General features: G+C 44.3%; 1 long non-coding RNA gene across 2 annotated transcripts; it reads left to right on the top strand.

The window, feature by feature from the left end:
- The first annotated feature begins 1,140 nt into the window (after positions 1–1,140).
- LOC131495741 (uncharacterized) lies at positions 1,141–21,108 on the top strand. Of its 2 annotated transcripts, none has more exons than XR_009254091.1 (3): positions 1,141–2,216; positions 8,405–8,494; positions 20,494–21,108. It is a non-coding gene; the product is annotated as an uncharacterized LOC131495741 (long non-coding RNA). The 2 variants fall into 2 exon arrangements; XR_009254090.1 differs by having other exon boundaries at positions 1,147–2,043; positions 20,494–21,106.
- Positions 21,109–22,722: the final 1,614 nt, after the last annotated feature.

Here is a 22,722-nt window from a genome sequence, read left to right as displayed (position 1 = left end):
GAGCAGGAGAGGGCCAGAGAGAGAGGGAGACATAGAATCCAAAGCAGGCTCCAGGCTCTGAGCTGTCAGCACAGAGCCCGATGTGGGGCTCAAACTCACGGACTGCGAGATCATGACCTGAGCCGAAGTCGGACGCTTAACCGACTGAGCCACCCAGGCGCCCCATTTTGGTTAAATCGTTTTGGCAAGGATATAGAGAATACCAAGCAAACATTTTGGGGCAGCAGAACACTAGCAGCAACAACACTGGGTTGGATTATTTAAACCAGAGATAAGTTGAAAAGTTCACATGATTTGCACCCTTTCCTCAAAGCGTCAAAAACCTTTCCACAAGAAAATCTTTGGGAGGCAGATGTGTGCATGTAAGAGGAGAGTTGCCTTGATTCGAGGGCGCGTGAGCCCTCTTCAGTCTCTGCATGAGACACCCTCTACCCTGACTCCACTTGGTAGCTGTGGTGGGCGGGGTGAATGGAGCAGGGAGGATTCCAGGACATTGTGGAGCCCATGTGAAAAATCCCACAAACCAGTGCAATTGCCAAGCCAACATTCGAAAGTAAGACTAAACGAGGGCACATCAAGCCAGGGAATGCCATTCCCGTGTCTGTAACTTGGTTCAAGAAGCTTCAACATTACCGGGTGGATTCACAGGTGTGACGTAAGCATCAGACGACCCTCACCTGGGAGCAATGTCTTGTGTTAAGCGCCCACATCCATGGAAACCTGCGTGAACATTACCAAATGAGGTTTGGGGACGCTGGGTGGCTCAGTGGGTTTAGCATCCGATTTCGGCTCAGGTCATGACCTCTCGGTTCCTGAGTTTGAGCCCCACATCGGTCTTGCTGCTGTCGGCATAGAACCTGCTTTAGATCCTTTGTCTTCCTATCACTGTCCCTCGCCCACTCAGTCTCTCTCTCTCTCTCTCTTAAAAATAAATAAACTTTTAAAAAAAGTTTAAAACCAAAACAAAAATGAGGTTTATAGCCATCAACTCCTGCCCTCAGGAAGTGGCTGATCTAATAACAGATCGACAGAAAAGCACGATGGGACAAGAGAGGCCCTTGCAGCTAAACAAGAGAGCCTCAGTCAGACTCGTGTCAAAGCAGCGATGGCTCGCGGGGGATGCAGGTGCCCAGTTCAGATGCCAGGTGAGGGAGGATTCCAGATCACACGGTGGACTGTGTCATTCCCGCGTGCATTTTCTCCCACACGCACAGTGGAGGGAAGCGGAAGGAATATTCGAGTGTCCGTGAGCAACCACAAGGACACTTGGGTTTATGGTCTCATAAATAGGAGAAAGAAACAGGTCATAGTCTGTCTGGATCCTTCCCTAAGCAGAGGGGACCAGGAAGCACCCACCCTGGCTAAAGGCTGCCGCTCGGGGTGCAAATGGCTTTGCAGTGGCCCTTTTCTCTTGCCCTCACAGGTGGCGAAGGCAGTAGAGCGGGCTTCATGTCTACCCCACCCCTGAACTCTGGTCCCGGAGCTGCCGGTGAGGCCCAGGACAGTGCTGAGAGCCGAACGTCCTGGGAACAGAGAGGCTACCCTTGTCCCAAAGTACTAAAAATGGAACTTGAGTCGTATGTGGATGGGTGGAAAAGAGTCACAGGCTGGTGGGGAAGGTGAAAATATCCCAGGCCACCTTGTCATCATAACATCTCTGTGTTGGGTTTTCTCTCTAACAGGATGGTGAACTCTTCAAAGACGTTCCTCTGTCTACCCATTCACCTGTCCCTTACTCCTGAAAGAGCCTCCGAAAATACCCTGTGATACTTTAGATCAGTGTTTCTCAGAAAGTCATGGTCCTCCAACGACATCCTCTGACATCGGATACAAATACGGCATCCTGGGACTTGCCCGTAACTGTGAGATCACAATCTGTACAAGAAGGTCTGGAAGCTGAATGTTCTAGAAGCTTCACGGATGACACGTTTGGACACACGTGCTTGTGAACCTGCTGAGCTAGTGCAGAGGGTCCGCCTGTCTCCATATGGTCAGAGTTAGGTGAAATGGACCCCATCCAAAGGTTCCTGAAAATTGTGAAAGGTTTGCTGTTTCCTTAGAACTTTTATTCAGCTTCAAAAAAGAATCACAGCTGCATAAAGTTAGATTCTGAAGACAGACTGCTTGAGTTTTAAATCTCAGCTCTGCCGCTTACTCCCTGTAAGACCTTGGACAAGTTACTAGCCTCTATATGCCTTGATCTCCCCATCTGTAACGTAGGTGTAACAATAATCTCTACCCCATAGAATTGTGAGGATTAAATGCATTTGTGCGTGTGAAGCACTTAGGATAGTGGCTGGTACATAGGAAGCAGTCATAAATGTAAGCAATTATTATCTGGTCCTATTGGGTTTGTTTTTTTGTTTTATTTAAAAAAATTTTTAGTGTTCATTTACTTTTGAGAGAGAGAGAGAGAGGAGAGAGAGCATGAGCAGGGGAGGGGCAGAGAGAGAGGGAGACACAGAATCCAAAGCAGGTTCCAGGCTCTGAGCTATCAGGACAGAGCCCAACACGGGGCTCGAACTCACGGACTCTAAGATCATGACCTGAGCCGAAGTCGGACGCTTAACCGACTGAGCCACCCGGGTGCCCCTGGTCCCATTGAGTTTATAGAGGAAGAAATGCAAGTTCAGTGTGGGAAGGTATGCACACCGTTCAGGGCTCCATGAGAACTAGAATCCAGGACCCTGTATTCTCACTGTGGAACACTTTCTGCTTTTCTCCTTTCTTTTCCTTCCCTTTTCTGCAATTAAGAAATTTGATGCTCAGCCACTAAGAATGATCTGAACGTGCTTTTTAAGAGCAGGTCCATGGGGAAAACAAAAAAGTCTAAGTACCATTTGGAGAACTAAATATCATTTGAGTGCCGCTGGGACGTGTTCAGCCAGAGCCCAGGGAAGAAGCCACAGTCAGAGGCTATGAAGACAAAGGACTCCATGGGAGCATCGTACCCACTTCTTTTACAAACCATAGAACTGAGGTCCCCACAGGAGCAGTGACATGTCTGCAGTCCCAGGCTGTGATTTCAAACACACCCGACTCCTCCTCCAGTGCTCTGGCCCCTCTCGACCCCGACCACGGGACGGATGTTTCGTGCGGGGAGGAGCTGCCCATCTGACTCCCTGCATTGGACACTTTTGCCGACTCCAAGGTGCTCAGATCTGCTGGCCCAGCTTCCTGCGACCCCTCTGCCGACTGACAGTATCCATCGGCTCGCAGTTCCTTGCTTTTGTGAGCCAGGCGTGGAATAAACCGAGTCGGAGGGATAGGACTTTGATGGGAAGGACTTTCTCAGATTCCTCTAAATCACATAGGGCAAAGCATTTAAGATGATGCGATCCTTGGCCTTTCTACGACTTCCTCCAAGCGTGGGGAGCACAGACAGGTACCTCCTTATCACTTGTAACAAGCGGCAGTGATCATAGCTGTCTCCTGGCCTCCCGTCCTGTATAGATCTCCGGCGACAGTCTGGGCTGCAACCTAAGGATTCCCATCAGGCACTTCTCCTCAAATATAATTCTTTTCAACCCATAACAGTCCGCCCTCCTCAGCACACTTCCTACTCACGCTCCCTCTCACCCCGGGTGCGACTCGGGGTCCACGTTTCTGGTTGGGATGCAGAGAAGAGAGGGTTGGCTTGAGCCGGCAGGAGAGCCAGGGCCTGGTGCCTGGAAACGACTCAGCATCTTGCCCTTGTTACTAATAATCCTCCCCAAATCACCGAATGGTTTCTAGGCATTAAAGTTATCGTTTGCCATAAACCCCTTGTCTGTTTTCTGGAGAGTTTAATATATTGCAGGAAGTTTCACCCATAAAAGGTGATGGCTGTGCTCCTGCGAGCGGGCTGGGCGTCTGTAACTTATGACCTTCATAAATGTGAGTGGGTCTCGTGAGCGGGCCCATCAGTCTTTGGAGTAATTCTGCTTCGTAGTAAAATATTTTACTGTGCGTGCTCCCGTCAGCATTTGCCTCCGTGGTGAGGAGATGTCCCATTCTCGCTGCCTCTTCCTCCTTCCTCTGGCTCCATTTTCCATGATCCCACTTCCAGATGTCAATTTGAGACCCAGAGAATCATCTTGGCTTCTTCAGGGCCACAGCTCAGCTCAGTGCGAAGTGCTGTCCTGGGAAAGCGGCTGCATCGATAGAACATTATTTATCACGCTGATGCTGGGCGTGCTTTTTTTCCCTTACAGAACTGCAGGAAATCTACCAAGAAAAGGCATCACCCAAACCAGGGAGAGTCCTTCACTCTCAAACGAGACTGTGTGCATGAAGGTGCTTTGCAGTTTGCAGAGTCGTCTAGAAGTCTGTGAATTTCTCGTTGCCCTGATGGAATATAAGAGTTAGCATTCCACATCATAGTCCTAGACACCTAGATAGGCTTTACTGGATTCACTGCCTGCATCTAACGCTGGCTCAGAAAGGCACCAAACACCCTCCAGGCATCATGGAGCGGTGGGAAGGACAGTCCTCTCGGGGAATTCAAGTCTCCCCTCCATCCTGCAAATTACTCATCTTCTCTGTGCCTCAGTTTCCAAAGGTGTAAAATTTCTATAACATCTCCACTGCGATGTTGTTGAAAAGAGCAAACTAAATATTCCTATAAACAGCAAAAAACTCCAGAATGGCCAAGAGATAATGGTATTATGGTAAGAAACAATGGAGGGGTGTAGACTTAAAGGAAATGAAGCTGAGTGGGAAATGAGCCAGTTAATGAAAAGGATTTAAGAGAGAAAGAAGTCGCTAAATATAGTAAATGGAACACGTGGCTCCTGTGATCGGGTGCCATAGTACTGCAGGGGGGTGGGTACGGGGAACTGAGAGCCAGCGTGACCGGCTTGCTGGGGACGGCAGGGGTGGCCCATCTGCCCGGCAACATGCTGCTCCCAGATATTGTCCATAGCATGGCCTCCAGGCAATTCAATTCATTTTCAATTCAAAAAATAGTTATTGAATGCCCAGTACACCAGCACTTCTGTGGGTTTTTGAGTTATGTCAGTGAACAACACAAAGATTCCTACCCTTGAGGAGCTTATCATATGGAGGGGGACGCTATCTGTTCCCTGTGCCCACTGGATGAACAGTTATCAAACACAAAATGGAGCTAGAGGGACACATGCAGTCCTTTGGTCCCCCTTGTCCCCCAAGCAGACACTCAGGGAGGTTTGTAAAAACTGCATCTGTGGGTCATTGAACGAAAGAGTTCATCAGACTCCAAGGGGCTCTGCAAGTTCATCCTTCCTCTTTCCCTCCCTCATCTCTCTCAGTATGTGCATCATCTCTGGACTGTAGGTCACATTTTGTTCTAAAATAGACCAATAGGAGAAGCTCACTCCATTGGTGGCTAGTATGGCTGTGTTTAGAGTTCATCTTCAACCTGCTTCTGAGGCATGTTTCATGAGTTCCCAGGATCACTTAGAGCAGGGAGATAGAGTCAGGAGCAGAAAGGAGTGGGGGAAAACTTGAGAAATGTTGGGGTGCAGAAATGTTGGGGTGCAGAAATGTTGGGGTTTCCCTGGGAAAGATCACTGATAAATGGCATTTTAAAGACTGTCCTGCAGCCTCCTCATGATTCAGCAGCTGTCACTTACCTCTCTTTGAGAAGCCGTGTTGCTGAGAAGACAAACATATATTCTGTAATTCGCAATCTGTCTGAGCAATTACTTACATTGGTCAGCTATTGCTGTGTAACAACCACAGGATCTCAGGGACATGCAGCAATAAGCATTTATGTTGCTCACCTCTCCTCAGGCTGTCCGGAGGTTGGCCGATACAGGTTGGGCTCAGTTGCTCTGGTCTTTAGAAACAGGTTTGACAGTGAATTTTAAATTCAGTTGCATTTGGGGATGGGCTGGAGTTGCTCTTTTTGGACTGTTTTAGAATATAATACGACCTGTGATACACACTGGGAGTGGGGTAGAAAAGGAGGAAGAAATGAAGGATGGAAAGAAGGGAGGATGATAGAAGGGAGGGAGGGAAGGAGGAAGGAAGGAAGGAAGGAAGGAAGGAAGGAAGGAAGGAAGGAAGGAAAATACAGACAGAAAGAGAGAAAGACAGAAAGAGAAGGAAGGAAGGAAGGAAAGAAGGAAGGGAGGGAGGGAGGGAGGGAGGGAGGGAGGGAGGGAGGGAGGGAGGGAGGAAAAGACAGACAGAAAGAGAGAAAGATAGAGAAGGAAGGAAGGAAGGAAGGAAGGAAGGAAGGAAGGAAGGAAGAAGGAAGGAAGGAAAAGACAGAAAGAGAGAAAGGTAAGGAAGGAAAGAAGGAAGGAAGGAAAGAAGGAAGGAAGAAAGGAAGGAAGGAAAAAAACAGAAAAAGAGAAAGAAAGAAAAATAGAGAAGGAAGGAAGGAAGGAAGGAAGGAAGGAAGGAAGGAAGGAAGGAAAATACAGACAGAAAGAGAGAAAGACAGAAAGAGAAGGAAGGAAGGAAGGAAAGAAGGAAGGGAGGGAGGGAGGGAGGGAGGGAGGAAAAGACAGACAGAAAGAGAGAAAGATAGAGAAGGAAGGAAGGAAGGAAGGAAGGAAGGAAGGAAGGAAGGAAGGAAGAAGGAAGGAAGGAAAAGACAGAAAGAGAGAAAGGTAAGGAAGGAAAGAAGGAAGGAAGGAAAGAAGGAAGGAAGAAAGGAAGGAAGGAAAAAAACAGAAAAAGAGAAAGAAAGAAAAATAGAGAAGGAAGGAAGGAAGGAAGGAAGGAAGGAAGGAAGGAAGGAAGGAAGAGAGAGAGGGAGGGAGAAAGGAAGTTAGTTACTTCTGAGAACAACTGAACCAATCTGTGTTTTAATGAGATTTCCAGGTCATTCTGATGCTAAAGTTCAAGAACCATTGCTCTAATTTGCAGATTAGATCTCTCATCCTTCTTGGACCATCAGCTAGATAGGACAATGGCAGAGGCACAAGAGGGAGGGCAGAAATGTGCAACCTCTCTTAAGGCTTAGGTGAGAAATTGGCCGCTGATAGAGTATATGTCCACATTCCATTGCCAAAGTGATACTTATGACCAAGGTCATGGATCCAGGGAAGGGTGAAGAATTGGGGTCAGGAATCCAGTCTACTAAAGAACTCAGCAAAAACAACATTGGTGTAGCACTTAATTGTCTATAATGTTCTTTCACCTCGTAACAATACTCAGAGGTAGGAGGTGTCTCCATTTGACTCCTTCATCGGAAAGAAAGAAAGTCTTTAGATGTTGAGGTCAAAGTCACATAATTGATAAAACCTAGGTCTCTCATCTCCAAGTTTGAAGCTATTTCCACTGCATCAAACTTCTAGACCATCAGTTCATAAAAGCAGGCTCTGGATCTCTTTTGTGATCAAAAACCTTTCCAATGCACAGGGTGGTAAATACTTTACAGTCCTTATGGACCCAGGCAGGGTGAGTACCAAAAACGTAAGAATGCATTTTCACCCATACTAGACAGCTAGCTCTATTCATCAGGCTTCAAAGTCCAAGTCTCTTTTGCTTCTGGTGCTTGCCCATGGCTTGAGTTCCAAACTTCCATTAGCCTTCCCTTCCATACCCTATGTCCTCAAAATTTGTGCAAGCTAATTTTTCTATAGGAAAATTACTTTGACAAACCTCCAAGGGACTATGATCTTTCTGGAATGTCAGAAGACAGGGTGGAGTGGGCTGGCCAAGAGCACAGAAAGAAAACAGCCAACAAGCAGCGTTTTCTTGTACAGCTGAAGATTCATTCCGTGGAAGAAAGCAAGCCCACGAATAAAACATGGTGGAGAGGACGTGATGTTTCTTGGTGCCATTGCTATAGAATTCATAGCCTGTCAGATATGTTGTCAGCCAAAGTCAAAGGGAAATTTTAGTGAGAGCCTTTGATGACTTAAAAAGTCTAATTAAGAAATGTTTTTGATCAGATTTTTATTAGAAGCATTGCAACAGATTAAACCTGAAAAAAATGTCTTAGACAACTCTTATGAGAAGGTTGGCTCAACGAAAAAGATTCTTATGGTTTCTACCTTTATTTGTAAGGCAAGCATCTTCGTCCCTCTCTCCTTTCCTGCCCAGCTCCCAGTTACCCCCCCTCCCCTGACTACCTGACAATTTAAGACACCTGAGGAGCAATAGGAGAAAAATATGACTGTGCCTTCAAGTGTGATCTATAGGGAGCCCTGGCTGCACACCTTAATTATTGCTAACAAAGTAACATTTTAATAGCTTTAGGTTGAAATTGATGAGCCCTCCTGTTCACTGGAAGTCTTGCAAAGACATGACATGACATCTTGTAGGAAAAAAAAAGGAAGGACACTGTGGTGTTAAAGAACTGATTCTATGTGCAATGGTCAGTTAAAAAAAAAGTGTATTGTCCTTGGTCAGCAACTTTTCCCAAAGAACTCAGAGTCCATTACAGCCCATATGCTCACCTAATTTATTTCCATCTTTCTATAAATAGGATGCAAATATTATTCTCTCCTTTTACAGAAGAATAAGCTGAAGAGAGGCACCATGGAGAGACAGCACACAGTCTTCTAGCAAGGGAAAGGTGAGCTGTTAAACAGGGGATTCTAAATTCCTTAAGGCCAGTGACTTCTCTACCTATTTCTATTATGGTGCTGGTTGTAAATTGTGGGTGTGGGTGACATACTAGATGGATGAGGGGACTCCAAGGAAATAAGAGAAGGGGACTTAGCCTCTAGCCCCACGATAGATCTGCTAAAGTTTCAATGTTCAGTGAGAATGACTATCTTGGGCACTTAATAGCTCTTCAACCCATCATAAGCCTTTGAAGCACGCTCCTTTTTAATAATTCCAATTAATATACACAGTGGCTATGATTCCTCAGACCACTCACCTAGTCCACGGCATCTATAACCTCCTCTGGCATCCATGGTGGTGTTTAATCTTGTCATTGGTCCATGGGAGGCATGCCATAGCCTCCCCAGAACCCAACCACAAGGCCTCTTCAGGTCTGCTGACTCTCTTTATGCTACTTCAAAGATTCTCTCAAGAAGCATCTAAGACAACATCAATTATTGCTCCAAACTACTATGGGATCACAGGAAAATTGATAGGGTGATTGCAGAATCCTCTCTTCTTCCTCCTCCTCCTCCTCTTCTTCTTCTTCTTCTTCTTCTTCTTCTTCTTCTTCTTCTTCTTCTTCTTCTTCTTCTTTCTCTACTATGGCAGTTGGGCACTTCAAGAAAGCTTTTAAGGGGTGTGACTTCACATCCTGAGGAGAAAGAGTAGGGGTGAATGGGATACAGAGATGCTTCCTAAGGACCTAGAGTAATGTCCAATTCTGTCCTCCTCTCTGGCTCCCCGCTGTCTTCCCAAGGACATTAGGTGTCCTCTATGAGGGCAAGTAGGTTCCATATGTCTTTTAAATCAATTGATAGACATAATTTTTATTCCCTATAGCTTTAAGGATCTTACTTTTATTCCTGAAAAGCCAGTTTCCCAGAATTCAACATCCTACATCTTCCCCCCGCCCCCCAAATAATGAATTTGAAAGGTATGTCTTCATTTGTTCAGGCTTCTATAACAAACTACTACAGTGTAGGCAGCTTATAAACAACAAAAATTTATTTCTCACTCTTCTGGAAGCTAGGAATTCTAAGACCAACGTGCTGGTGGATCGGTGTCTGGTGAGAGCTTACTTCCTTGTTCACAGACCGTGTCCTTGTATGGCAGGAGGGGTGAAGGAGCTCTCCAGGGTCTCTTTTATAAGGGACTAATCCCACTCATGAGGTCTCCGCCCTCAAAATCTAGTCACCTCCTGAAGGCCCCACTACTTTCATCACATTGGGAGTTAGGATTTCAACCTAGGAATTTTGAGGACTCTCGGTCCATAACACAGTATCTATTTAAGAGAACCAAAGCCTAACTTGAACTTTTCTCCCTTTTTCCTTGCCCTTTTGCATCCTGGGTGGGGAGTAAAGAATACTTCACTGCTGTCTGAGTCGGGGAGGGAGGAAGGTGGGAGGACTACATACCAAGGAAGGTGGTAGGGCGGTACATCAAACTATTCTCCCACATCATTGCAAATTTGTTCCCATCACTAAAGGAAAGGCAGGACAAATCCAGAGAGAGGAGAAATAGGGGTGCTCTCTTTCTCAAGAATTAACCACCCTGTAAGAGGGGGGAAAAATGGGTGTGATGAGAAAGGAGAGCAGCAGGAGGGAAAGAAGAGAAAGTAAAGAGCTATTAAAACATGCTGGGTCTTTTAGCAGGTATTGTTTTGTCATATAGGCATACAGTCATAAACATAATTCAATAATAAATAGCTTCCTGGTGAATAATATTGAGCTGAGGCTTATTTAGGGAGCCCCAATACACCTCAGTCAAATTCATATCATACCACATTACATGTCACACTCAGTATGTATAAATAACAGTGTGTAAATGCTGAAAGCATTATGTGATAGCAGATGGGGGGAGGTCCTGGAATTGGTTGCAAGGAGTGAGGGTGGGGGGCAGAGAGATTAAAGAAATGTAGCCCAGCCTATTAACATAAGGGCAGTAGAGAACGTAGGCATACCTAACATCTTTTGCAGAAATAGATCTGAAACTGTTAGATGTTTGGCAGAGCAAAGTGATGAAGTCTCGAAGACAAATAACCTTGAAAGTGTGCTAGGTATTTTGGATGTGGTTAAGGATGATAGCTTTCGGCCAGGACTGGAGATGACCCTTCTCGGATCCTTAGTCTGGGCTGTGACACTGGAGTGGCTCTGTATATAAGATTTCTTCATCTTCTGCAGAGAAAAAAATATATTCAAAAAATGTTTATTTTTTGAGAGAGAGAGTGAGCATGAGCAGGGGAGGAGCAGACAGAGAGGGAGACGAAAGATCCCAGGTGGGCTCTGTGCTGACAGCAGAGAGACTGATGCAGGGCTCGAACTCAGGAACTGTGAGATCATGACCTAAGCTGAAGTTGGACTCTTAACCAACTGAGCCACCCAGGCACCCCGAGAAAAAATTACTCTTAAAGAATCTCTGGAACTTCCAAGGAAGAAATCTATGGGTATCAAGATTCAAACCACTCTAAAGAATCAATGCATCACACAGGACAGGAGCTTCTAATATGCACATGTAAAATAAATGAGTGTAGTTTTATTTTCTTTTTTAATTTTAGAACTCTTTTTTATCCAGCTACACAAACAAAAAAGTACACGAATCATACATATGAAGACCAGTAAATAATCACAATGAACAATTGGATTATTTAAAGACAATTACCCACATCAAAACAACAGAACATTTCCAGGATCTCAAAGTCAATCATCTTGCCCCTTCTGAATCGCTATCTCCTACTCTTCTCCCAAAGGTTAATCCTGTTCTGACTCCTAACGCTATAGACTAGTTTTTACTGTTCCAGGACGTTATATTAATAAACTCTTATGACATATAGCATTTTGTATTTCTTTCAACATTATGCTGCCTGCCGTATGTGCATTCTCTTTGCTGTAGAGTATTCCAGTATAGTAATAGACAATAATTTATCCATGCATTCTGCTATTCATGGACATTTAGGGGTTGCTCTAATTTTTAGCTATCACAAAGAATACTGCTGTCAACATTCTTGTACATATCTTTTTGTGCATATACATACATTTGGGGGAAGAGTATACACCTAGCACTGGGGTATGCACATGCAGAACTTGAATAGACTCAACCAAACTGTTCTCTAAGCCCTTGTACCAATTTATACTCCCAATAAAAATGTGTAAAAGTTCTGACAGCCCCACATCTTCTGTGGTAGGTTCCGTTTTGAAAACATTTTGCACAAACTTGCCATACATTTTCATTCAATAATACGTTGTTTTATTTTTGTTATATTAAATATAACTTATTGTCAAATTGGTTTCCATACAACACCCAGTGCTCATCCCCGCAGGTGCCCTCCCCAATGCCCATCACCCACTTTCCCCTCTCCCCCAATCCCCATCCACCCTCAGTTTGTTCTCAGTATTTAAGAGTCTCTTATGGTTTGCCTCCTTCCACCTCTGTAACTTTTTCCCCCCTCCCCCTCCCCCCTGGTCTTCTGTTAAGTTTCTCAGGATCTACATATGAGTGAAAACATATGGTATCTGTCTTTCTCTGCCTGACTTACTTCACTTAGCATAACACTCTCCAGTTCCAACCATGTTGCTACAAATGGCCAGATTTCATTCTTTCTCATTGCCAAGTAGTATTCCGTTGTATATATAAACCACAACTTCTTTATCCATTCGTCAGTTGATGGACATTTAGGCTCTTTCTATAATTTGGCTTTTGTTGAAAGTGCTACTATAAACATTGGGGTACAAGTGCCCCTCTGCACCAGCACTCCTGGATCCCTGGGGTAAATTCCTAACAGTGCTACTGCTGGGTCATAGGGTAGGTCTATTTTTAATTTTTTGAGGAAGCTCCACACTGTTTTCCAGAATGGCTGCACCAGTTTGCATTCCCACCAACAGGGCAAGAGGGTTCCCGTTTCTTCACCTCCTCGCCAGCATCTACAGTCTTCTGATTTGTTCATTTTAGCCAGATGAGTGTAGTTTTAAAAGGAACCAATCTTACTTACAATTAAAAACTGTAGATTTTGCTGTAGCCTGGGTTCCCCAGAAAGCAGAACATCAGGCAAAAGCCTAAGTGCTACCACTTTATTAAAAGTGCATTCCTCCAGAAGCAAAAGGGAAGGAAGATGGGGCAGGACAGGGCAGGAGGAGGAGGCAATTCGAGGGGCGCCCAAGCTCTTGGTGTCAGGGGCAACTGACCAACTGACTGCTGGGTCTCCCGGAACCATCTCCTGAGGCACCACGTGAGTAGTTGCTTCTTAGGATACTCCATCTCGGTGGAGGAAGGGAGAAGAGTCCACCTGCTGGCTCCCTTCTCCCGTTAGACACAGGGCCATCTCATTGGGGAGTGAACCTGGTGCTTCTTGGTGGCTTATGTTTCAGCAACAACAAAGAAGTCCCAAGGCAGGAGGTGAAAGGAAGCAGCACAGAGGGCTCCGGGCATGAACAAACCTGCTTCAACTTGTAAGGCATGAAACCAGGGCGGCCATTGCCACAGCCAAGAGTACCAGGGATCGGGGAGGCTGAAAGGATCTCATGGGCGCTTAAAAGTAATTGTTTGTCTCAGTCTGTTCAGGCTTCTGTAAAAAAAAAAAAAAATACCATATACCAGGAGGCCGAAACAGTCAATATTTATTTCTCACAGTTTTGGGGGCTGAAAGTCCAAGACCAAGGTGCTGGCAGATTCAGTGTCTATGACAAGCCTGCTTCCTGGTATATAGATGGCTGTCTTCTCACTGTGACCTCACGCGGCAGAAGGGGCAAGAGAGGTGTCTGAGGCCTCTTTTATGAGGACATCGATCCACCCTCATGACCTCACGACCTCCCCAAGGCCTCACCCCCTAGTACCGTCACCTTGGGAATTAAGCTTCAACCTATGACCTTTGAGGCACAAACATTCAGCCCGTAACACTGTGACTGTCTCTTAAGATTGAGCTTTACATTTTTCTCAGGTAAGAGAAAGGGCTTGTCAGGAGTGTGGGTACTCATCAAAAACAGGAAGTATTACCCAGGAATTCTTAATAGTAACTAAAGAAGTGTGTGGATCAAATGTGTGTCACTCTCCGGATGGGTGGGCGTAAGGGGGTCTCGAGGAGACCCATTTGGACAGTGATCTTGTTGAGCAGTAAATGATATCCTGATAATTCACAATAACAGCTGATATTTATAGAGAGTCAGCATTGTTTTAAGAGTTCTGCTTTGTAATGAGCTTTATTGTTAATTGTTTTTAATGTTTGTTTATTTTTGAGAGGCAGAGAGACACAGAACGTGAGCAGGGGAGGGGCAGAGAGAGAAGGAGACACAGAGTCCGGAGCAGGCTCCAGGCTCTGAGCTGTCAGCACAGACCCCGACCAGGGGCTTGGACTCACGAACTGTAAGATCATGACCGGAGCCGAAGTCCGAGGCTTACCTGACTGAGCCACCCAGGCGTCTCTGAGAGTTCTGCTTTGAATCCTTGCATTAATACTACTATATGTCAACAAAGACACAGAAACCAAATATCTTGTCCAAAGGCACACAGCAGCTAAGTGATAGAGTTCAGATTTCAATTCATGTGCTCTGACCCCAGAGCCCGTGCGTTTATCCATTATAGAAAGTTTTGACACTCGGCTAGAAGAGAAAATTGCAATTATTTCTCTTTTCCAAAGTTCATGTCTGCCTTTGAGAAGTCCTGAGGTTTTCTTGAAATGTAATTAAGATTATGCATGTTTCACAAATAATGCTTAAACACCATAACCTCCGGAAAACCATGCCAGTGCACAAGTTGTGATAAGGGAAAATACAACCCAACTTAAACCTGGTAACAAGAGCAGTGCTGGGGATTAACCATATGGCCCACAGCACCACTCCAGAAAGCATCCCAGTGATTAAAGGGCATCTCGGGTGAGTGAGGAAACAGTTTCTTTCTCCCTAGGCCTGAGTGGTTTCACACAGTGAAAGCATAGCAGTGGTGGGGTTGGACTGAGGATGTTTCCAGAGGCTGAACAAAGTGCAGAAAGCCACACTCTGAGCCGGGGAAAATCTCAGTTCCCAGCCCAGAGAACTTCCAACAGCAGATCTTGTTGCCTGCCTCGAATGTGTTTTTTTCATGCTCCACAGATGTCCTTTCTCATAAATTCAGAAGTATCTGCACGTCCCAAGGTGAGCTGGCATCTCCTTTTTATTGCCGGCAGTTTGCAGCAAGGATCTGACATTAAAAAAATATGGCGCTCCCTTTTGAGAGTGTGACCCTCTTTCTCAACTCTTTCCGCATCTTCTTCCAGTTCCCTCTGCTCTTTTCACCTCTGTGCTTCTGGTCAGCACGCATGGGGGCTCTAGAGACCCTTCCAGATACTTTGACTTCTTGCTCGATTGCAAAAGGATGAATTTCCTCTACAGATTGCCCCATAGGGACACTGCATAGGTCTAAGACTGAAAGAGCCTCTAGAGAACTTATTTTAGCTGTTTGCCAACTAACCCCTTTTGCCTGCTTCCTGGGAGAAACAACGCACATCGTCTCTACAGGAGGAAGCAGGAGAGATATCCATCTCAAAGGAAGCAGCTCAAAGGAAATTTATGATGCTGATCGGAAATTTAAGCCCCTTAGCACAACTGCTGGGTTGTGAACAAGGGAGCAAATTTTTATCACCTCATGCCTGTGGCTTCCCTCAGCCCCTTCCTGAGGGACAATGGCCATGGGTCCAGTGGCCTCTCCGCCTCTCCCTGCTTAATGGCACTTGCTGTGGAGAATTTTGATAGATCACCAGTTCCGCTAACTTGAGCAGACTCGTGTGCTTTTAGATATATTCTTGTGGATATGCATAAAGGTACCATGTGGCTTGCAAGGGTTTTAGTTCTATACCTGCCCTCCATTTTCCCATTTTTCTTTCCAAGGGAACCCCTATATCTTTGGGTCTAGCAATGTCCCAGGTAAAAAAGACATTTTTAGTACACTATACCAGCAAAGAGTGGTCAGTTGACTGTATTCTGGCGATAGAGATGTCAACGGAATAGTTCAGAGGAACTTCTGAGAAACCGCCATAAAACTGAGGGGGAGCCTGGAGCTCCTTTCTGCCCTTCTGTCTTTCTTCTTTTAGGTCTGAAACTTGAACATGAAGGCTGGAGCTTCAGCCGCCAAATTGAACTATGAGGCAATGTCGAGGGAGGGATTTTGAGCCAAATGTAGCAAAGAAGACAGATGAAGGATTTTAGTTTCTTGATAACTGAAGACCTGTCGTATGAGCCCTGAACTTCCTGCCTCTAAATTTACTTTATCCAAAACAGAAATAGGTTCTATCTTATTTTAGCTAGGGTTGTTTTGTTGGTCTATTCTGCATAGCAATACCCAACCCTAACGATTCACTACCTCTGTGATGAGAATGTGTCAATAATGCTTTCTCCTAACTGGTGGATTCAAGTTTCTGCTGTTGTATTTGTTAATGTTCCTTAGGTGACAAGTAACAATGACCACGAGAGCCAGCTTATGCAGGAAAGGGGAATCTATTATGTCTCACAGAACCCAGGGCCATGGAGCCTCTGGAAAAAGCTGACTCCAAGAACCAGACAGCCATCTGGAATTGCTTTCTGTCCCTTGCCCCTGTTCTCTTCCATGTATCTGCTTCTTCCTTCTGTCTTTCTGCAGGCCACTCCTCTCTGCTTCCTTGTACCCACTCCCTACTCCTGATTTTATGGCCCCCAAAGTGAGACAGATTCTCGCAGGTCCCGGTTTCCTGGGGGTAGAATTGTCATTAGCCCAGAAGAAAAGAGGTTCCTTGAAAGTTAAAGAAGCACTCCCAAAGCATTCACTACTCCTACACCAAATGGAAACCCGGTATAAATAAAAAAACAACCTGATATGGAAAATAACAGCAATAAAAACCCCCCAACATGTTAATGCCTGATTCTTCAGGCTAGAAAAGTTTTTGTCCAAACATTTAAGAAAAAAAAAAAAATAGCACCACTCTTGCACAAACACATCCAGGAAACAGAATGAGGGAACATTTCCCAATCTTTTTGGATACGAGCATAACCTAATTCTCAAGTTTGACAGTGACTCTTCAAGGAAGAAAAATCAATAGCCCAATATAGTTCTCATAAATATAGATTCAAAATTCATTTGGAAAATATTAACAAATAGAACACAGTGAAATATAAAAGGGGGGGTTAACAGCGTCAAGTAGGATTGTTTCAGACATGGAAAGGCAGTTTAACATTACAAAATTAATTAGTGCAATGGACAACATTAATAGAAAAAGGGAGAAAATGCTATCATATCATGGGAGAAAACGTTATCTTGATAGATGCAGAGAAATCATTTGGCAAAATTCAATACTCCTTCATGAAAAACTCACAGCAAAAAAAAAGAACAGAATGGAACTTCTTTAATGTGATAATCTACAAAAAACCCTGTAGCAAATATCATGCCAATAATAACAATATTGAAAACTTAACCCCTGAGTTGGGAAATGAGGCAAAAATTCTGGCTCGCCTCGCTTTTATTCAACATTCCGATGGAGGCAGTAGCCATAGTAATAAGTCCAGGAAAAGAAATAAAAAGCATCCATATGAAAAGAAAGAAATAAAACTCTCATTTTTCATAGATGACATGATCGTTCATCTAGAAAATCCAAAATAGTGAACAAGTTATTAGAAGTATAAACGAATTCAGCCAAGTTGCAAATATAAGGCCAACATAAAAGAATTAGTCATATGCCGGCAACAAAAAAAAAATATGAAAGAACAAATTATAAAATATAACATCAAAATGTATCAAATGCTTATAAATAAATCTAGGGAAAGGTATACAAGACCACTCCACTGAGAAAGACAAACTATTACTAGAGAAATGAATTAAATGGATGAGTTTACCCCATTCAGAGATTGGAGAATGCAGTGTGTCAATTTTCCCAAATTAATCTATAGATTTAATGAAGTTGTGCTCAAAATCCCAGCAGCCTTTTTTTTAAAATGAAATTTGAAAAGCTGAACATATGCAGTCCCAAAGACCAGAGAATTCTACTCCAGAGTGTATACCAACAGAAATCAGTACATTTGTTCATCGAATGTCAGAGAATAGAATGTTCACAGCAGTATCTTTACTACTCCAGCCTGGACACTACCTGGATGTCCGTCGATAATAGAACGAGAAATATATTGTTTGTTCACACAAAGGAATGTTCATTAGCAATGGAAGGAAATAATTCATAGATATATATAAAATATTGATGAATCTCACAAATCTCACATAAAGAGCAAGAAAGGCTAGACCAAAAAAGGAGGAAGATACACAGCTTTAGGCCAGTTATATAAAGTATAATGGAAACATCACTTCTACTGTCAGAAGCCAGGAGAGTGGTCACACTCGCGGTGAGGTGGTAACTGGAAGGAAACAGGGGAAGGTTTTCTGGGGGTGTTAGGAATGTCCTGTTTGTCTCTCTGAGTGCCACGTTTGTGGTATATTTAGTTTATAAAAATTCACTAGTTCTGTCTCATGTACACTTTTCTATTTTTATTGTCCTACTTCAGAGAAGATTTAAAAAACGATAAAATAAAAGCTAAACAAATACATACCTTTCATATGCTAACTACTGCTTCTCCTCAACTAGACTCTGTTTCTGCTTCTTTATTAACTTTTACTTTTTTCATATTAAGCGTTAATTGTTTAAGCCACCACAAGTCATTTTTTTAAAAATCATGAACTGGGGCGCCTGGGTGGCACAGTCGGTTAAGCGTCCGACTTCAGCCAGGTCACAATCTCGCGGTCCGTGAGTTCGAGCCCCGCGTCAGGCTCTGGGCTGATGGCTCAGAGCCTGGAGCCTGTTTCAGATTCTGTGTCTCCCTCTCTCTCTGACCCTCCCCGTTCATGCTCTGTCTCTCTCTGTCCCAAAAATAAATAAAAAACGTTGAAAAAAAATTTTAAAAAAAATCATGAACAAATGAAAGTGTAAGTACATTTTATTATTTGCAAAAAATATTTGCTACTGACATTCTACTTATTGCATTTAATTCAGTTTACCAAAAAAACAAAAAAAACAGGTGTGGTGTTTTAACGGGTGTGGTCTCTCTATATAAAGTGCCATGAAAATTGAGAAGTTGGTAAGGTTGTTTCCACTGGCTGTCCCTGTTCACCCCCACATCTCTGCCCTCAGCAGACTTTTGATCCTAAGGTCAGGGTGCCATGGCATTAACTCAGCCTTCCCTCTTCCCCAACCCCTCAGCCCGGACACACACATTTGTCCTTATCCATTCTCTCAGAGCCCTGCTCTGGGCTAGAACTAACCTAACCAACTTTTAAAAAAATGTTTATTTATTTATTTTTGAGAGAGAGAGAGAGAGAGAGCACAAGCGGGAGAGGGGCAGAGAGAGAGGGAAACACAGAATCTGAAACAGTCTCCAGGCTCTGAGCTGTCAGTGCAGGGCCCGACTCCGGGCTTGAACTCATGAGTTGTGAGCTCGTGACCTGAGCCAAGGTCGGACACTGAACCGACGGAGTCACCCAGGCGCCCCACCTAACCAACTAATTAGAGCATGAGAGCCAAGAACTGATAATGACTGGGTGTTTTATTTGTCTCAGACAATTTTACTTTAATTTTGAACTTTTCCATCTAAAACTAGAAAAACGACAGATGGGAGAATGGTGAGCCCTTGGCTGGCCACTGGGGGATAGATTTTGGGAAGGCAGTTAGTCATGCCTACCATTCTTCAAAGCACAAGACCCAGGCAGCTAACTGCACATAAGCTTGTCCTGACCATTTTGTGACTTCTCTGGGGGTTTTCTTCAGTGAAAAGAAAGGGAGGGAGAGGAAAGGAAAGGAAAGGAAAGGAAAGGAAAGGAAAGGAAAGGAAAGGAAAGGAAAGGAAAGGAAAGGAAAGGGAAAGGAAGGGAAGAAAAGGGAAGGGAAGAGAAAAGGAAAGAAGAAAAGAAGAGAAAGGAAAAGAAAAGAAGAGAAAAGAAAAGAAAGGAAAAGAAAAGCTTCCTATCCCTTTTCTCTTAATGACAATTATAACTTCTAAGTCACACTCTACTTGCTTCTTCCTTCAAAGCCCCCTCTTGAAATTACCCTGATTTAATAAACTGGGAGATTCTGTTGGGTTTGAGCATTGAACTTTGGCTCAGAAATTGAAAGAAGGACCTGCGTTTCATCAAGTTCTCCGCCAGAATCCAAATGGCAGCGGGACATATTCTGGGCAGTTCCCGTTTGATGTTTCTGAATAATCAACAAAGCAGACAAACCAGGGTTTATTAGCACTTTGTTCTTCTCAGAGGCACAGTGCCGAAGAAATGTCTTTTTTTCCCCCCTTTGGAAAAAATTTTACTAGTAACCATAGCAATAATAATTCCATCTCCGAGTGAAAATTATTATTGTTATCTTGGTTGGCAGCCCCAGTTTCTTTCCTGTGACAAGTAGACAGAAGGCAGACACCGTCTTGAAGTCTATAAAAGGCTCACCTAAGCAGGATGAAGAGCAGCTGTTTTCTCTCGCAGCCGAGAACAGAACCAGAGAAGAATGGCTTAGCCCTAGAATGGGGGCTTCCGCAGGATGGGAGAAAGTGGTTCCTGGCAGTAGGCTGGATAGGTTGTCATGGGAGTTTGCAGAATCATCTTCCTTAGAAGCCTTTAAAAAGAGCTTAGATGATCTGTACCTAGAGCGGCAGATATATGCCCTTTTAATATCCCCTTGGAGGCCCGGCTGTGCCTTTACTGCCCTTCTGATAGCCGGCCCGCTTCACCACCGTCCGCAGCACCCGACCCAGGACGTGGGCTCTGCGAATGGGAACGAACGAGCGAGGTCAGGAGTTCGCATAGAATGACTTAGCAATGATCAAATGCGGTCTACTGGTTTGTGGCTGGTCAAATATCGGCCCCGTGGTTATTTTCCTACAATCGTCTCATAAAACGAGATTTGGCCAGATGCACACCATTTGGCCAAGGGAGGCTCTTTGAAGAATGACCGAGTCCAGCTCCCTTCTTCTGGATTGTTAACTTTGTCTGCTTGATTCTACACAGGCTTTTGAATAAGAAGGAAATGTTCTCCGAAGTGGGAGTGCGTGCTGTGTTTCAGAAATTACTCAAACATACGTGGAGAAAACAGTTTACAGAACGAACGTGAGCCAGAGTGAAATCCAGACGTCCCTTCTTCCAGCCCCACCGATTCTCTCCCATCGAAGGAATGTGCTAACCTTTTGAAAAGTGCTTTCGTTTAAAAAAGTAATGGTCAGAACCCTGCTCAGTCCTTCAGTAACCATATTTTACCTCACAGTTGACATTTATATGCCAGCGACTCATTTGTTACAAATTCTAATTGCGAGCAACAATCCAAAAAAGACAATGCAAAAGGCAAAAAGAGAAAAGGCTCAGAAACCCTTTGAGATCCCATCTAATTAAAAATGCAAATTAAGAAAGAAACCTCAAGTCATAAGTCCTGTTCCATCTTTTCAAAGGCACCAATTACCAGTGAGTCATTGTGAAAGGGACTGCCTTTAATTTTAAGTCAAATTTCTCAACAATATCCCATTGGCAGGAAATTAAAGCCACTGCCAGCTTAGTGGTACAATTAACACTTTGACCTTTGTTATCCAAACTTTATTCATTCTTGTTCTGTTTCTCTAAGCAATCACTAATGCAGACAATTTTCCACCGCATTTTTCTGAGGTCCTGAGAACATTTTGTTTTCTAGTGATAAGCAATCTCATCTCTGAACTAACGCACCCCTTTTCATGAAACCATATTGGGGGACATTCCAGAAAAGAACAAACTCCTTGATAGAATCTCTTTTCTAATAATGCTTCTGAAAGCAAGGTAGGAGAGTACGTTACTGCAGAACAAAGGTCCTCAGACAGGAGATACCGATCACCAAAGGACTCTTGCTAGACCTGAATCTGGCCATATGCTAATATGGATACATGTCATATGTCAGGGTCTTCATTGTTTTGTCTCCAGATACTAATTCCTAATGTATGCATTATACTTTGTATTATCCTAAGAAGTAACACTAGCTACGGAATACATTTTTTTTTTAAGTCTAGGAACTGGAAGAGAAATACAAGAGATTATACAGGCCAATCTCTCCAGTCTAGGGCTCACCTGATAAGAATTGAGTACCTATATCAGTCAGGAGAGAGAAACTACACAAGAGCTTGAACAAGGAAAATATACTATTAACTGTAACGGGATTGGCTGGTAAGAAGCAAAGAGTTCTCTAAGGAATATAGGATAGCAGATAGCAACCGCCATTCCCCTAGGCTGTCGTAGAGTGCTCTGGAAAGGTGCCCTTCTCTCCTCCTCTCGAGCTGGGATCCAGAGAGGGTACTGGATAATGACGAATTCGCTGAGGTGTCAGGCAGGTGGCCTTTGCTAGAACCTCTCCTTCAGGTGCACGCAGAAGTTGTTGACAGGGAGGTCACGCAGCTCAGCACTTGCTGAGAAATCCCACAAAGGATAAGCCAGGGAAGCCTCTGATGGGAGGTGCCCTTGCCAGAGGGCTCTTTCATGAAGATGTTTGAGTGGGGGTGCTGGGGTGAGCTGCTGACCGCTAGGGGTGCTGTGAAGCTGGGTGCTGGAGAAGCCATTTGCTGCGTAAGGTGGCTCGGAAGGATCTTTTCATGCTGCGGGGGTCAGGCCCTGAGGAAGTTGCATTTGCTGCAAGGTACTGCCATGAAAGCACAAAGAACTAGGAAGGAAAACTCCGTCCTCTACCGGTGTCCTTCTAGCGTCCTCGGTGGACAAAAGCTTTACCGTGAGCCAGCTGACAAAGGGGAAATATTTAAAGGGCCCATCTCCATTTTCACAGAGCAGACAATGAAACTTAGATTTGGGGCGAAAGACAATACAATGGTGTACTATTGCCTATTGTGAGACAGTTATGTTACAGATATCCTCTAATGTATTCCCTGCAATATTTCTAATGGATGAATATCGTCACGCACAATTTACAGAGGCCCACAGAGTTTAAGGAAGGTCACAGGATTGGGGCACCTGGGTGGCTCAGTGGGTTGAGTGTCCGACTTTGGCTCAGGTCATAATCTCACAATTTGTGAGTTCGAGCCCCACGTTGGGCTCAATGCTCTCAGTATGGAGCCCACTTCAGATCCTCTGTCCCCCTCTCTCTCTCCCCCTCCCCCGCTTGTTCTCTCTCTCTCTCTCAAAAATAAATAAAACATGAAAAACAAAAAAAGAAAGGTCACAAGGTGGGGGCACCTGGGTGGCTCAGTTGGTTAAGCATCTGACTTCAGCTCT

Source organism: Neofelis nebulosa, chromosome 15 (assembly GCF_028018385.1).
Source record: "Neofelis nebulosa isolate mNeoNeb1 chromosome 15, mNeoNeb1.pri, whole genome shotgun sequence".
In the NCBI taxonomy this organism is placed as follows: Eukaryota; Metazoa; Chordata; class Mammalia; order Carnivora; family Felidae; genus Neofelis; species Neofelis nebulosa.
Note: the sequence above shows the minus strand (reverse complement) of the source record. Positions and strands in the feature narration are given on the sequence as shown.